The sequence below is a fragment of the Pteropus vampyrus genome, unplaced genomic scaffold, assembly GCF_000151845.1.
Source record: "Pteropus vampyrus isolate Shadow unplaced genomic scaffold, Pvam_2.0 Scaffold408, whole genome shotgun sequence".
In the NCBI taxonomy this organism is placed as follows: domain Eukaryota; kingdom Metazoa; phylum Chordata; class Mammalia; order Chiroptera; family Pteropodidae; genus Pteropus; species Pteropus vampyrus.
In genome coordinates, this window is record NW_011889189.1 from 21,917 (window position 1) to 38,709 (window position 16,793).

Consider the following 16,793-nt stretch of genomic DNA (forward strand, 5'->3'; position numbering starts at 1 on the left):
TAGAGAGTAAGTGCTCAAAAACTGTTAGCTATCTCCACGATTGTTGCTTGATATTAATATACTTAGTATTATTCACTAATAATTATAATTACAGCAAGAGAATAAAATATTAAAATAATATAAAATTTACATGAGCATGTTCATCTTACTTTGTAAAAGTTCTCAATACTTTAAAAGTATTTGTTTTCCTCCTTGATGATATTTGTTATTTGAAGTGTGTACTTGGTCTTGTATTTTCCCATGGCCATTTTTTTAGATTAAGGATTCTGTACCTAGTAATTATGTAAAAAATGTTTGTTTACTGACTGCCTAGCAACATAGCAAGGATATTGTCTGTGACAAAACTTGCATGCAATAAGTGCACTTTGTTTCACAGAATTCTTTGTATTATTTCTGAACAGCTTATGAAATGACACACTGAGCAGTTCAGGAAGTTGCATAACACTTTACAATAAGGCCAAAAGGGAATAAAGTTTTGGTCTCTGAATAGTTCAACGTGTATTCGCTGTGCTGCCAAGTAGAAAAAGCAGAAAGGAAACATCATGGGAAAAAAGACTATTTGGCTTCTAATGGTGGGTGTTCTCAGGGCATATTATCTTTACACACCTCTCCCAGACAATATTGACGAGCCATGGAGAGTAACCTGGCAGGTGGTACCTGTGAAAATTGATAGATTTGGTAAGTATAGAATTTAATCGACTCTGAATATTTAACTGTTTAATCAGAAGGAAATAATTATCTGTTTTATTATTTTAAAAATTTTGTACTGTCTTGGAAGTTTTGCTCTTTAAACTTGCTTGCTGATTTTAAAATCTTTTTAAAATAGGGTTTGGATGGGTGCCGAGAGAATGTAGCTTGTTTCGAATAACCAATACTTTAACTATTCCTTCATGCAGACCCCTAACAGAATGAATATGGAAGAAGTCGCCAAGTAATTTTTATTTTAAATATTAAAAGAGAACACATGCTGAAAAAAGAGAAAAACAAAACTCTTATTGTGAGTTTTATGGCACGAATGTTGCCATGACAAAGTATTTTACAGTATAAACTCCATTAATGGTAGGATCGAGCGGCACTGTGATTAGTTACAGCGTTCTATGCAATAATCATGTATTTCTACATGAAAATGATTTCTTACTGAAATATGTGGAAACTGGACACATAATTTCCAGTAGAAGAGGGTGCTGCTGAGGTGACCAGGCATGGCTGGATGCCCATCAAGTGTCTATGCCTGACCTCCATAGACTTGTGTTTCTTTTCGAGCGAGGCTAATTACTTTAAAATGAAACCATACATCATCTTCTTTAATCACTGTAGCAAATTGCTTGTGGGGGAAAAATTTAAAAAGGTAATTCAAGGACAGTTGGCCTGAGTATTAAAACACTTACTTAGTTCTTTCCTTCCTTTGTTTAAAAGTGTTTGAACACTCTCTTCTGACATTTAACATAGCTCTAAATAAGTGCAATAATGTCATATTTTCATTTCCTTATTATTGATTTGTTCACTTTTAGTAATTTCATTAGCACATAAGTTGTTGGATTTGGGTCTAACTCGCTGGAATGCAGCTTCAAGTCTTATTTTTAAGAGTTATTCTTGTTATATTTAAAATATTAATTTTGATTCATTGTTTGGATTTATTTTATTATTTGGATTAGTTATGTGCATCAATATTTATAGATACACATTTACACACACAGTCATCTTGGTATGCCTTCTAAACAGTCATTTATTCTCTGATACTTTTTAATCTTTCTCTACATTTTTTTCCTTTTGTTTGTTCTTCTCATTTCTGTAATATATGATGCCTTCAGTTTATTGTTATTTGGTATTTGTTTCTAAAATTATTTTGTCTTTTTTTTCTTATTCCCTTTCTGAGTTCTAATGGTACCAGTTTTTAGTCTCTCATCCTTTTGACTAGCGATCACCTCTAAATATCTACTTATATCTTCCTCTAATGTGTATTTCTGCTTTGTGACATTTCTTGTTATTTAAAAATTTATTTTATAATACTGTGTAATACACCTTATCCACTTTGTAGCAACTTTTTCCTAGTTTGTTTTTTTCATGTGTTAAAGACTTACTATTTTTCTTATAGTATACAGTACCTTTCATGAATGTTATTTAAACAACTATTGGATTATTTCCAATTAAATGATATGGCTTTTCTTGTACAAACTATTTTAAGAATGCCCTAGACTAGAGGTAGGGTCAAAACTTTTTTTCTTTCAGTTTTTGTGCTCAAGGACTCATTGCTATGATTTATGTGTATATATATGTATATATGTATTTATATATCTCTATCTTTATAAATTCTCACCTTTTTAATCCTCTCTAGCCCTCCTGAATCTCCTGATCCAATATTACTGTTGTTAGCAAAAGATACAATCATGTTTTCCCAGCATTATCCTCCATTTTAGAAGTTCTTTCTGAGATCAGTTACCTCTGGACTTTCCTGGGTGATTTCTGAGTTGCTTGACCTACTTCTCTCAGTAAACAGGCTTTCTTATGTTTCCTGCTCCTAGAAGCCTTTGATCATTATGAGGCTCTTTAATTCTTGGAGTAAATATTTATTATCTTTTTGTAGGATCTGCCTCCTTTAGGGTTCTGATCTCTCCTTTCTTGCCTTGCGTACTGCCCTGATACCATGGTTTTCTGTGCAGTTCTGCAGATTTCAGTTGCTTTGATCCAATACTACACATAATTTGTACTTCATGGGTTTTGTGTGACCCTTAGTTCCTGGCAGAAATAATTTATCTTTGTGAATATTATTAATGTGTTGCTTTCTTTCTTGCTCTGTGTGCTCTCCTACAGAAGAAAAATATAGATTTACCCTAAAGCTCTCGTTTCCTTTAAAAAAATTTTCCCTCTTTATCATTCGATATTTCAAATTTACATCAAAAATTGCTTCTAGGGTTTAGAGTTGATATAAAGAGAGTAGGCTAATTTAAGAAGATACGTCCATTAAGCTATTGCTCTAATTCATCATACTTCACTAATAGGAAGAAAGTCAAAGAAAGTATGAAACCCTGGTTATTCAATTCAAATTACAGGGACATGGGACAATATTTTTAGCAATCTGAAGTGAGTCTCCTGTAGACAGCATATGTAAGGGTTATATTTTCTAATCCATTTAACAAGCTATGTCTTTTGATAGGAGGACTTAATCCATTTACATTTAAAGTAATTATTGATAGATATCTGGTTATCACCATTTTGTTATTTATATTTTTGATCCTTTGTTTTCTTCTTAAGTGCTTCTAACATTTCTTGTAATATTGGTTTGGTGGCGATGAACTCCTTTTGCTTTTTCCTGTCTAGAAAACTCTTTATCTGTCCTTTGATTCTAAATGATAGTTTGCTGGGTAATCTTGGTTGTAGATCCTTGCTTTTCATCACTTTGAATATTTCATGCCAATCCCTTCCGGCCACAAAGTTTCTGTTGAGAAATCAGCTGACAGTCTTATGGGAGCACCCTTGAAGGTAACTAACTGCTTTTCTCTTGCTGCTTTTAAGATTCTCTTTTTGTCTTTAACCTTTGACATTTTAATTATGATGTGTCTTGGTGTGGGCCTCTTTGGGTTCATCTTGTTTGAGACTCTCTGTGCTTCATGGCCTTGGATGTCTATTTCCTTCATCAAGTTAGGGAAACCTTTCATCACTATTTCTTCAAATAGGTTTTAACTCCTTACTCTCTCTTCTCCTTCCAGTATCCCTATGATGAGAATGTCAGTGTGCTTGATGCTGTCCCAGAGGCCCCTTAAACTGTTATTGTTATTTTTTGGATTCTTTTTTCTTTTTACTGTTCTGATTGGGCATTTTCTGCTACCTTCTAAATCTTCTTCATGTAATGTACTGTTGATTCTCTCTATTGTATTCTTTCTTTTTTTTTTTTTATTATAGTGACATTGATTAACAAAATTCAATGAGTTTCAATTGTACAATTCAACAATAAGTCATGTATACATTACATTGTGTGTTCACCGTTCATAGTTAGATTTATTTCTGTTACCATATATTTGATCCCTTTTACCCCATCTACTTCCCCTCTTCCCCTCTATCCTCTGGCAACCACTAATTTACTGTCCATGTCCATGAGACTCTCTTTTTCGTGCTTGTTTGTTACTTTTAGATTTATATACCACATATAAGTGATATGACCTGGTTTTCAACTTTTTCTGTCTGGCTTATTTCACATTACATTATTATCTCGATTCATCCATGTTGTCGCAAATGGCAGTATTTCATCTCTTCTTATGGCTGAATAATAGTCCATTGTATATATGTACCACATATTCTTTATACTGTCATCTATCGTAGGACACTTTGGTTGCATCCACATCCTGGCCACCAGGAATAGTGCTGCTATGAACATTGGTGTGCAAACTCGGATATGAGTTTTCAAGTCTTTGGGGTAAATACTGAGTAGAGGGATTGCTGGGTCATATGGTAGATCAATTCTTAGTTCTTTGAGGAAACTCCATACTGTTTTCCATAGAGGTTGAACCAATTTGCAGTCTCACCAGCAGTCTTTTAAGGTTCTGTTTTCTCCACATCCTCTCCAACACTTGTTATTTCTTGTCCTGTTAATAATAGCCATTCTAACAGGTGTGAAATGGTATCTCATTGTGGGTTTGATTTGCATTTCCCTAATAGCTAGTGATGTCTTCTTGGGAGAAGTGTCTTTTCAGGTCCTCTGCCCATTTTTTAATTGTATTGTTTTGTTGTTGTTGTTGTTGTTGTTGTTATTGAATTGTATGAGTTCTTTGTATATTTTGGATATCAGGTCCTTATCAGATGCATTGTTTGCAAATGTATTTTCCCATTCAGATGATTGTCTCTTTGAATTATTGATAGTTTCTTTTGCTATGCAGAAGCTTTTTAGTTTGATATAGCCCAATTCATTTATTTTTGCTTTTACTTCCTGTTGTATTTTTGCCTTTGAGGTCAAATTTATAAAATCTTCTTTAAGTCCAAGGTCATGAGTTCATCTATGCAATTTATTGTTTCAGGTCTTATATTCAGGTGTTAATTCATTTTGAGTTTATTTTGGTGTGTGGTGAGAGACACAATAGTCTAGTATCATTCTTTTGCAGGTGGCTTTCTAGTTTTCCCAGTACCATTTATTGAAGAGGCTTTCCTTTCTTCATGGTATGTTTTTGGCTCCTTTGCTGAAAATAATTTGCCCATATAAACGGGGGTTTACTTCTGGAATCTCGATTCTGTTCCACCTGTCTGTGTGTCTGTTGTGCCAGTACCATGCTGTGCTGATTATGGTTGTTTTGTAGTATAATTTGAAGTCAAGCAGAGTTATACTTCCAGACTTGTTCTTTTTTCTCAGGATGGCTTTGAGGATTCGGGGTCTTTTGTGCTTCTGCATAAATCTGATGATATTTTGTTCTTTTTCTTTAAAAAGTGCCAATAGGATTTTGATGGGGATTGCATTAAATCTGTATAATGCATTAGGTAATAAAATCATTTTAACTATGTTGGTTCTTCCAATCTAAGAGCAAAAAATATCTTTACATTTCTATGTGTCTTCTTCGATTTTTTTTAATAGGTCTTATAGTTTTTCATTATATAGGTCCTTCACATGTTTCTTTAGGTTTATTCCTAGGTATTTTGTTCCTTTTGTCGCAATTGCAAAAGGAATTGTTTTTTTCATTTTTTTCTCTGACAATTTGTTATTAGTATAGGACTGCTATAAATTTTTGAGCATTGAGATTGTATCCGGAAAATTTACTGTATTTGTTTATTGTTTCTAATACTTTTTTAGTGGAATCTTTAGGGTTTTCTTTATAGAGAATCATGTCATCCACAAATAGTGACAGTTCGACTTCTTCATTTCCTATTCGAATGCCTTTTGTTTCTTTCTTTTGCCTGACTGTACTCACTTGGACCTCCAACGTTATATTGAATAACAGTGGTGATAGTGGACAATCTTGTCTTGTTCCTGATCTTAGAGGAAAAGTTTTTAATTTTTAACCATTAAGTATAATATTGGCTGAGGGTTTGTCATATATAGCCTTTATTATGTTGAGGTATTTTCCTTATATGCCTATTTTATTAAGTGTTTTGATCATAAATGGATGCTGTATCTTGCCAAAGGCTTTTTCTGCATCTATTGATATGATCATATGATTCTTATTCTTTATTTTGTTTATGTGGTGTACCACATTAATTGATTTCCATATGTTAAACTATCCCTGTGCCCTTGGGAGAAAGCCCAACTGATCATGATGTATAATCTTTTTAATATGTTGTTGTATTAGGTTCGCGGGTACCTTATTTAGGACTTTTGCATCTGTGTTCATGAGAGATATCGGTCTATAGTTTTCTTTTTGTGTGTGTATCTTTACCAGGTTTTGATATCAGGGAAACATTGGCCTCATAAAATGAGTTGGGAAGTGTTGCCTCCTCTTTGACTTTTTGGAAGAGTTTGAGGAGAATAGGTATTAAATCTTCTTTGAATCTTTGGTAGAATTTACTGGTGAAGCCATCTGGTCCTGGACTTTTACTCTTTTTGATGATTATAGGTTTTTGATGATTGTTTCAATTTCCATACTGCGATCGGTCTATTTAGATTTTCCAGTTCTTCTTGATTCATACTCTAAAGGTTGTATATTTCTAAGAACTTGCCCATTTCTTCTACATTATTAAATTTGGTGTTCTATACTTTTTCATAGTATTCGTGTATGATTCTTTGTATTTCTGCAATATCTGTTGAAACTTCTCTTTCATTCTTGATTTTGTTCATCTGTGTCTTCTCTTTTTTTTAGTGAGTCTAGTCAGCAGTCTGTGAATTTTATCAATCTTTTCAAAGAACTAGCTCTTTGTTGCATTTATTTTTTTCTATTATTTTCTTTGTTCTCAATTTCCTTTAATTCTGCTCTAATTTTAATTATTTCCTTCCTTCTGCTGATTTTGGGCTTCATATTTTTCTTCTTTTTCCTAGTCTTTTTAAGATGAAGTGTTAGGTTGTTTATTTGGGCTTGTTCTTGTTCCTTTTTTTTTTTTTTTTTTGAGGTAGGCCAGTAATAATATGAACTTTCCTCTTATTCCTGCTTTTCCTGTGTCCCAAAAAGTTTTGATATGGTGTACTATCATTGTCATTTGTTTCTATTTATCTCTCGATCTCTCTTTTATTTCTTCTATGACCCAGTCATTCCTTAGTAGCATGTTGTTTCATTTCCATGTATTTGTGGTTTTTCCCAATTTCTTTTTACTGTTGACCTCTGACTTCAAAGCATTATGATTAGAGAATATAGTTGGTATGATTTCAATCCTCTTACATTTCTTGAGGCTAGTTTTGTGTCCCAGTATGTGGTCAATCCTTGAGAATGTTCCATGTGCACTAGAGAAGATTGTTTAAGCAGCTGTTTTGGGGTTAAAAGGCTCTGTAAATGTCAATTATGCCTCGTTGGTCTAATGTGTCATTTAAGGATGTTATTTCCTTATTGATTTTCTGTTTGGATGACCTGTCCATATCTGACAGTGGGGTATTTAGGTCCCCTACTATAATAGTGTTTTGGTCTGTTTCTCTCTTTAGTTCTGTTAGTAATTGTCTTATATATTTTGAGGCTCCCTGATTGGGAACATAGATATTAATAAGTGTTATGTCTTCTGGTGTATGATCCCCTTATCATTATGAAGCGTCTCTCAATATCTTTCTTTATTTTTTTTTTATTTTGAAGTCTATTTGGTCCAATATTATTACTGTTCCTCCCTCTTTTCTCTGAATGCCTTTTGCTTGAAATATCATTTTCTACCTTTTCACTTTGAATCTGTATTTGTCTTTGTAACTGAGATGTGTCTCCTGGAGGCAGCATATTGTTGGGTTTTCTTTTCGATCCAATCTGCAACTCTGTGCCTCTTTATTGGTGAGTTCAGTCCATTTACATTTAGAGTGATTATTGAAATACGAGGTTTTCCTATAGCCATTTTATCTTTTGCTTTCTGGTAGCTCAGTGTTCCCATTGTTTCCTTGTCTTTGCGTTTCTGTCTGTTATTTTAATTTGGTTGGGTTTTATGGATTTTCCCTCTGGTCCTTCTTATTTTATGTTATGTACTTCAGTCCTTGGTATTTGACGTGAGGTTACCATTAAGAATATGTAAAGGATAGCTATATTTACATACAGTTTACATATAAATACAGTAGTCCATTTTCTTTGTGTGTGCCTTATCTCCAGTCCCCTTTGCAAATCTGAATTTTCAATTCCTCTTCTTTTCTATTATTATTGTCTCAAATTGTCCCTATGTATGCTAAACATTCATTTCTATCTTGCAATAGCAATTCTCTTCTCATTGTTTAAGCTAATAATACCCTGTTCCTGATAAGAGTTGCAGTATTCTGCATCTGTGCCTGCTAGTCATCTTACTCATTGTTATGTTTTTTGTGTTATTGTTTTTCAGGTGGGCTGACTCATTCCAGTATTCCTTGTAATGCAGACCTCATAGTGGAGAATTCCCTCAGTTTTTGTATGTCTGTAAAGGTCTTTATTTCTTTCTTAATATCTGAAGGAGAGCTTTGCTGGATACATTATTCTTGTGTGGTAATTCCTTCCATTTAACTATTTGAATACTTGGTTTCACTCTTTTCTTGCTTATGTTTGTGCTGAGAAGTCCAATGATAGTCTAATGGGTTTTCCTTTATTGATTACTGTCTTTTTTTCCTCTGGCTGATCTTTCTTTGTTATTCATTTTTGATAACTTTAATATAATGTTTAATATAATATAATATTAATATTAATTAATATAATATAACTTTAATATAATGTTTATTGGAGAAGGCCTTTTTGTTTTGAGATCATGTGGTGTTCTGTTAGCTTCTTGAATTCAAACCTCTAGCTCATTCCTTAGATTTGGGAAATTCTCAACTCTTTGAATATGCTCTCTGATCCTTCTCCTTTTCTTCTCCTTCTGGAATACCCATTATTCTTATGTTGCCTTTCCTGATAGTGTCAGCTAGTTCTTATAGTTCTTTTTCATTATTTTTGATGTTACAGTCTCTTTCTTCTTCCTTCTGAATTATTTCTAGATTTCTGTCCTCAATATCACTGAGCCTTTCCTCCATTTAATCTACTCTATTTCCTAAACTTGCTATTTCACTCTTCATCTTTTAGTGTGTTCTTCATCTCCAGAAGTTCTAGTTGGCTCTTTTTTAGCATTTCAATCTCCTCCCTTAAAAAAAAAAATTCTACTAGTCTAATTTTTTTCTTAATTCCTGGAATTGTTGATCTGAGTTATTTTGTATCTTATGAGTTTTTTCAGAAGTACAATCCTGAATTCTCTGTCATTTAAATAGCATATTTCTATGTCTTTTAGCTTATTTTCTGAAGATTTTTCTCTTTCTTTCTGAGCTGCCTTGTCACCCTGATTGTATATGGTGTTTGATGGACTGTTTCTCTTCCTGGGCATTAATGGCAGTGTACTCACATATATATTTTTTTTTCTCCCCAGAAAGATTTATTATGCAGAGGTCTCTCTTTAGCCTGTGGCTAAAATGTTTTCTTTGCTTTACAGAAGGTGGCATCCAAACCTCTTGGATTTCTGCTTTGAAACTAATAATGCCTTTTTTTTCCTGGTAAACATTCAATCATGATCGCTACCCTCAGTCTCAGTCCCTGTCAATGGTACCGACAGTGGGTTTTTGTTTTCATAGTGTTTGCACAAATCCCCCTGGGAATCTGTGGTGTCAGGTCTGGGAGGATATGGGGTGGAGGAAGGGCACTGTCTGGGATGGTGGGTGGGGGCTGCTGCTAGTCTCTGTGTCTCAGCCTCTCGCTTTGCAACCATGGCTGTTAAGACTCAGCTGTTGCCCATCCACACTTAGTTCTCCCTCCACTTTCTGCCCCGATCCCTGGACTCTGCTGCATGGAACTTGTAGATCCCTCAGGTAGGGCCATTCAGGAAACTGGCCACAATTTCTCCATTCCCCGTCCTCCTGTAGGGAGCTCTGGCTGCAAGAGGCAGTTTCTTTGTTCCTCCTTATCTACCCCCTGGACTCCCACGGTTCTGACCTCTGGAAACTCTTATGTGCAGATCAGGTGCTCAAACGTTCTCGTGTACAGGTTCGGTGTTATTTGTTGAGTTTTAGATATTCGGCTTATTGTTGTTTCGAGGAGAGAGACCCAGGAACGTCTGTCACTCCACCATGCTTCTTACTTCACTGTATTTTTTATTTCTCACTGCTTCTTCTTTATGTTTTCTATCTCTATTTTTATGTTTTCTATCTTTTTGTTAAAGCTCTCACTGAGTTCATCTACTCTTCCTCTAAGTTCTGAGAATCCCTCCTAGACTATATTCTCTATCAATCATAGTTTGTTTTAGAATATAGACACTACTATAAGATCTCAACGGAAATAGATTAAGAATATAGAATTTGAGATAGACAACCTTTAGAGTGTGGAAGTGAAGGGAAGCCACCAATAATTCTAGCTGCTTCCATTACTGAAGTGATAATTCTCAGGACAAGAAGAAGCATGAAAAGCCACATATGTTAATGTCCACATGAATGTCTGCAGTGACCCAAAGAAAATAACAGCTTTTCTTTCATTTCTGCTACCTCAGTCATTTAAGAGTGCCTCTCTGTGTCATAATTAAATCTAGTAAGTAGTTCTTGGAATTATACTTCCCTTTTAGGGGCAAGGTGGGCATGATTCTGTGTTGAAAATAGACAATTTTGCTTATTCTTTTTCTACTTACTTTATCTCCATTCAATTGGAAAGCTATTTAATTGGTCACCTAAAATTATCGTCCACAAAATTAAGACCGAAAAAACATGTCTTTTTGATTCTTTGAATTCCAACATTATTAGGTTCTTCATGATTTGGCTCACACTTACTTTTTGGGGTCCTTTTTCTTTCATGTATCCCAGTGTGGACCTGGTTTCATAGCTTTACTAAACTACCTGCCTTTCTCCAACTATAATAGGAAAGACCTTTTATCTGTATCTTTGTCCTAGAGTAAGATTTCCTCCTTTGTTTGTTTGGCCAAACTCTATCCCCCACCCCCACCCCACCCCCACCAGTACTCATGGCAGAGGTCACCTACTATTTGAAAACTCCTTCCCCAGGTTTTGTGTCCTGGCAAGTAGTTTATCTCCCTGTTGAGCTTTGGCTGAGTTCTTTGTACATGTCTATGAGACATGCAGTTATGCTGTTTTATAACTGATTGTATGTCCATTTCTCCCACTTGACTCTGAGTTTATTTGGAAAATTTACCTTGTTTATCTTTGTACTCAAAGTAGAAAGCATAGAATCTGCCAAGTTATAATCCTTCAAGATTCTTTAAATTTCTCTCTCTTTTTTTTTGTTTTTTACCTGAGGCAACTATTGTGATAAAGATTCTGAATCTCCCATATTTCTAACTGTGTCATTCAGATTCACCTGTGACAGTATGACAGATCATTGGGAGCATATATGCATATTTCTATGTTTATAAACAACATTGACATTTGATGTTTGTAACATGGTGCTTGTTTTTCTTTCTCTCTTTTTAGGCTCTGTTTGCTGAACTATTGGGAATCAGCCATTTCTTAAACATTGTGATGTTCTTTATGAGCTTAAATGAAGTCCCAGCCACATCTGATGAAAATGTCACTGTGATGGAGACAACTTTCAACAATATTCCTGTCTATATATATATACCAAACCAAAAATTAGAAGCACTACGAAGGGGCTTATTTTATATTCATAGTGGTGGTTGGGGTATACTGAAGGCTGGTAGGTGCCCCTTGTAGAAAATTTTTGTTTATCATATAGCATACATTTTATATTTACTCTGAAATATCTTGTAAACATTAACATAGATAATGGGTTTGAAATTTATTTCTTGAAAGTTTCATTAAATTATTTTTAAGTCATGGCTTCCTAAAACTCAGGGAGTTATATTTATGGGTTTATTCTTCCAACACCTAACACCTGCTCATTGAAGGGAGCGGAGATTAATCTTGAAGAGAATTAAGTTGGCTTAAATTATTACTGTGAAAATGTGGGAACAAGAAAATTGACAATACACATTTAAAAGGATCGCTGAGCAGAAGAATTCATATTCTATAGCTATGATGAAATATTAGAAATATTTTCCCAGAACTTTTCACTGAGGAACAAGGTGTAGTCGCGGGCTTTCTGCTGAAGTAAACACCCATTAACTCATTTGTCAGACTTTGATTTTATTTTCTTTTATTTCAGCTTTCTTTAATTATGACTCTCTGTCAAGATGAACAGCTGATAAACTTGATGCTGTCATCATTTTAACTAAGTAAGAGCACTTTTGGTTTGTTTGGGTAAGATGTTCTCAGCTGTCCTGGTCATTCCTTAGTTATGCCAGGTGTGTTTCAAATGAAATTGAGTGGATGAGAATAGAAAAAGTGAGTTTCAGCATGACAAGAAAAAGTAACAGGAAAAAGAGTTGCATATTTGGGTAAAGCGGGGATCAAAAACAGAAGTCAAGAAACTATTAGTATAAAATTAAATTGTTGACTCTAATGAACAAATGACTTTTGCTAGATTTCTAGCCTACAATAATTAGCAGAGTGAATAAGGAGGGCTTTGGAGTCAGAGAATCAGGTTCAAAGCCTGGTTCTAGAATTAACTGGATAAATTTGAACCAGTTAAAGCTCAGTTAAATCTCATTTTAGCTGTTTACTCATATGTAAACTAGGAGTCATAATATTTTCTGTATCATAGGGTTGTTTTGAGAATTAGGTGATAAAATACAATTAAAGCAACTGGTGTAGTATATTTCATGGTATAATCCTTCATTAAAAGCAATTAGTCACAAAATAAGATGGGAATACAGGTGAAAAAATCTATTTTAAAAAGCATTCTAGATCAATAATCAATAATAGAAAATGAAGAAACTACGAGAGTAACTACATGCCAACTTGATCATTAGATTAAATTGGAATAGAATAATCCCTAAGATTTGTTTGATATTTATTAGTTAGTATTAAAGTATAATGATTACAAAGAAAATAATATTCTGGGAGAAGTTTAGTTAGTTATCCCCTTGGATTTTTATTTTTTTCTTATATCTAACCCAAGTTTTGTATTCAAGCCTTTACTAGTGTAAAAGTTTTGAAATCAAGCATTATCATTAGGATTAAGTCTGTCTTTGGATTCATTATGATCCAAAATATGTTTGTTAAAGAAAAATTTTACTTTTGATTTTAGTGTCAAAGTGCATACACACACATTTTTATTAAAAATATTAACTTAAAGAACTTTTTTTTTTCCTGCCCACAGCTACAGATCAATGCCTAAATATCACTTTCCAATCGAATTTGAAGGTGTATGTAACTCATTAAAGTGGCTCTTACACCAAGATGTTCTTGACAAATATGGCATAGATCCTAAAAGAATTGGTATTTCTGGAGACAGTGCTGGAGGAAATTTAGCTGCAGCAGTGACTCAGCAGTTGCTCAGATTTGTTTCATTTTTGAAAACACTATGCTTAAATGTTTATTTCCATATGAAAATATATTAATATACTGGAGGTTAGAGATACATAGAGAACATATCAGAGAACATTAATATACCTACTGTTTCTATTCTTATCTCGTACCAGATTTTTAAACATTAAATGATAGATCATTGGTTTAAACATAATCCATATGGTCAGGTAAGTATCATATAGTATTACTACAGTAGGGGATGTATTTGTGAAATTGATGACATCAATCACAATAACTAGAGAATCAGATGATTTCAGTATTCTTCAGTGGAGTATGCTAAAACTTGCATGAAAACTGTTGTCATCAGAATAATCAGATTGCCTATTGACAAAAACATTAGCAGGTTCATAAATACTATTTACTGTGGAAGGAGTCATAATCTTCAGATATCAATTATTACACTATTTCTATGACATTTAGCTAAAACTGGATACCTATTAGCTATCAATTCAATGTGATACATAATTATAATTAGCTTATCGTATTACAAGTAAAATTGTTTTTTTACCAGTTTACCTGACCTAAGAAATAAAGTTAGCACTGATGGCTTAGAAGCAATATTCTTATAGGAAAACAAAATTCTTATAGATTTACAAATGAATGTCTGTAATTTAATAACATTCTAATCATAAATATTACAAATAAATTTATTGTGCAACAAAACAAACCTTGCTGCTGATTTTATTACTCGTTTTCCTACATATTTTAAAGTGCATAAATTTTGGCTATTGGTATATAACCTTCTCATGATATCTAGCCAAAAGAAAGATAATGGGCCAATTACACTCAAAAAACTAAGAGATTGCTATCATGAATATCCAATAATTACTACTTATGACCCTATACCTGTGGATCTCTAATTTTTGCATGCATCAGAATCACTGAAAGACTTGTTAAAACAAAAATTTCTAGTTCCTCCCTGCCCAATTCAGTGAGTCTGGGCTACGGCCTAAGAATTTGCATTTCTAACAAATCCTCAAGTAAAGTAGATGCTAGTGTCCCAGGGATCCTACTTTGAGAAGCTAATCTATGAGACACTGAGGGTCATTCCAACTTGCAAGACCAAGTAAATGTGCATAAAAACATCAGCTAAACTATATTGCTCAATATTACTGATTCCTAAATATTTTTGGCCATGTACTCTATTAATAGAAAACTTTTAGTACACCTCAAATACGTACATATTGATTTATAGATAAATTTGTCTTAATGCACTAGTGTAATTTGAATATTTAAAACATATAAACTTAATATTTATGTTTTAAATATTTATGTTTTAAAAACATATAAACTTTATATGTTTTAAATATTCAAATTACACTAGTGCATTAAGACAAATTTATAAAAGGACAGATAAAAATTTTAAAAAACATATAAATATTAATGAATTAGACTTTTGCCCAGGATTCATCTGTTTCGTGCCAGAACCAAATTAGAATTCCTAGTTATATGGTATTTCTCTTAAATGTCAATACTTGTTGCTATAATTGTATATATGTATATATACATGTTTTACTTTAAAAAATCTGTTCAGATTGACATTCTTGGCTGTAAGAGTAGGTACTTTGCTTTTTGAGATTTTGAATTTATTGCATATTAATTTATTGTATATAAAGGAAAACATATTTTAAATAAAAGATCTTATTTCAACAACTTACTTCAAATTATTTTCAGTTTATAGATGACTCAGATGTCAAGATCAAACTCAAGATCCAGTCTTAAATTTATCCTGCCCTTCAGCCTCTTGATATGGATTTACTATCATATCGGGAAAACTCGTATTTTCCACCTCTGCCCAAATCATTAATGGTCAGAGTATGAAGTGAATACTTTACCATGGACAGAACACTTGAAAAAGCCATGCTTTTCAATCAACATGTACCAGTGGAATCAAGCCATCTATTAAAATTTGTTAATTGGAGTTCTTTGCTCCCTGAGAAGTTTAAGAAAGGATACTTTTATAACAGTCCAATTCATGGTACTTATGAGCTAGCTAAAAAGTATCCAGGGTTTCTAGATGTGAGGGCAGCCCCCTTGTTGTCTGATGACAACAAATTACATAGCTTACTTTCAACCTATGTCATTACCTGTCAACATGATGTCTTAAGAGATGATGGATCATGTACGTCACCCGACTTCAGAACGCTAGAGTTAGAGTGACCCATAAACACGTTGAGGATGGATTCCATGGAGCACTTTACTTTCAAGGATTAGGAATTACAAATAGAATAGAAAATCAGTATATGAGTTGGCTAAGTGAAAATCTATAGCAAAAATCTCAGCAGTGGATCATAAAAATTTATATGTTTCATTCTAGAAAACAAATTAGTGAGAATCAAAAAGTTATGTTTGAATCGAAGTTTATCATCTGTGACCTTTCTAAGGACCTCATAGCCATTGTGTTATTTTAAGCCAGTGAATTCTTCTCTATTTAATCCTTATTTTGTTGTTTACTCATTTCTGTGCTTTAGAAAATACCTATATTTCCTATATTTTTTATATAAAAATCCTTAACCCTGACGTTTACTTTACATCATAGACAAAAATTAACACAAAATTAATCAGTTATATATAAAAAAACTAAATTTTAAATTTCTAGGACAAAACAAAAGAGAAAAATCTTTGTGAGCTTTTGTTAGGCAACTATTTCTTAGTGCATGGGACAGAAAAAGGCACCAGATATAAAAGAAAAATAGATAAATTGGGCTTTATAAAAATTTAAGCCTTTTATTCTTTGAAAGACACTATTAGACAATGAAAAGACAAGACACAGACTAAGAGAAAATATTCATGAAATATATATGTGATGATGAATTTGAGTTTAGAGTACATAAAAAAACATCTATAACAAGAAGACAAACTATACAAGGAAAAAACTGGATGCAATATATGAGCGGCTACCTCATTCAAAAAGATATTTGGATGGCCAAGAAGTACATGAAAAAAATCAACATTGTTAATCATTAATAAATGCATTTTATCCATACCTTATAATGCTAAATATGACCCAGAAATTCCATTTCCAAAAAATATATAAAAACACATACTCCCTCTCACGTATTTGTATCTATGTTCAAAACAGTTTTAGTTATTATGGTCAAAACTGGAAACCATCCAACTATTCATCACCTGGTAAACAGATAAACACATTTTGATATTTATGTGATGAAATACTACTGAATGATGTAAAGGAATGAGTACTAATATATATGACAACATGCAACCACCTGTACATGCAACAATGTAGGTGATTTTCAAAAGCGTAATACAGAGAAGCCAAATAAAAAAGAATACATACCACATGATTCCATTTATATGTGACTTCTGGAAAAGGCAAAAC

At 33.2% G+C, this 16,793-nt stretch overlaps 1 pseudogene; it reads left to right on the forward strand.

Moving 5' to 3' along the window:
* The first annotated feature begins 542 nt into the window (after positions 1 to 542).
* Positions 543 to 15,723, forward strand: LOC105305977 (annotated as a pseudogene).
* Positions 15,724 to 16,793: the final 1,070 nt, after the last annotated feature.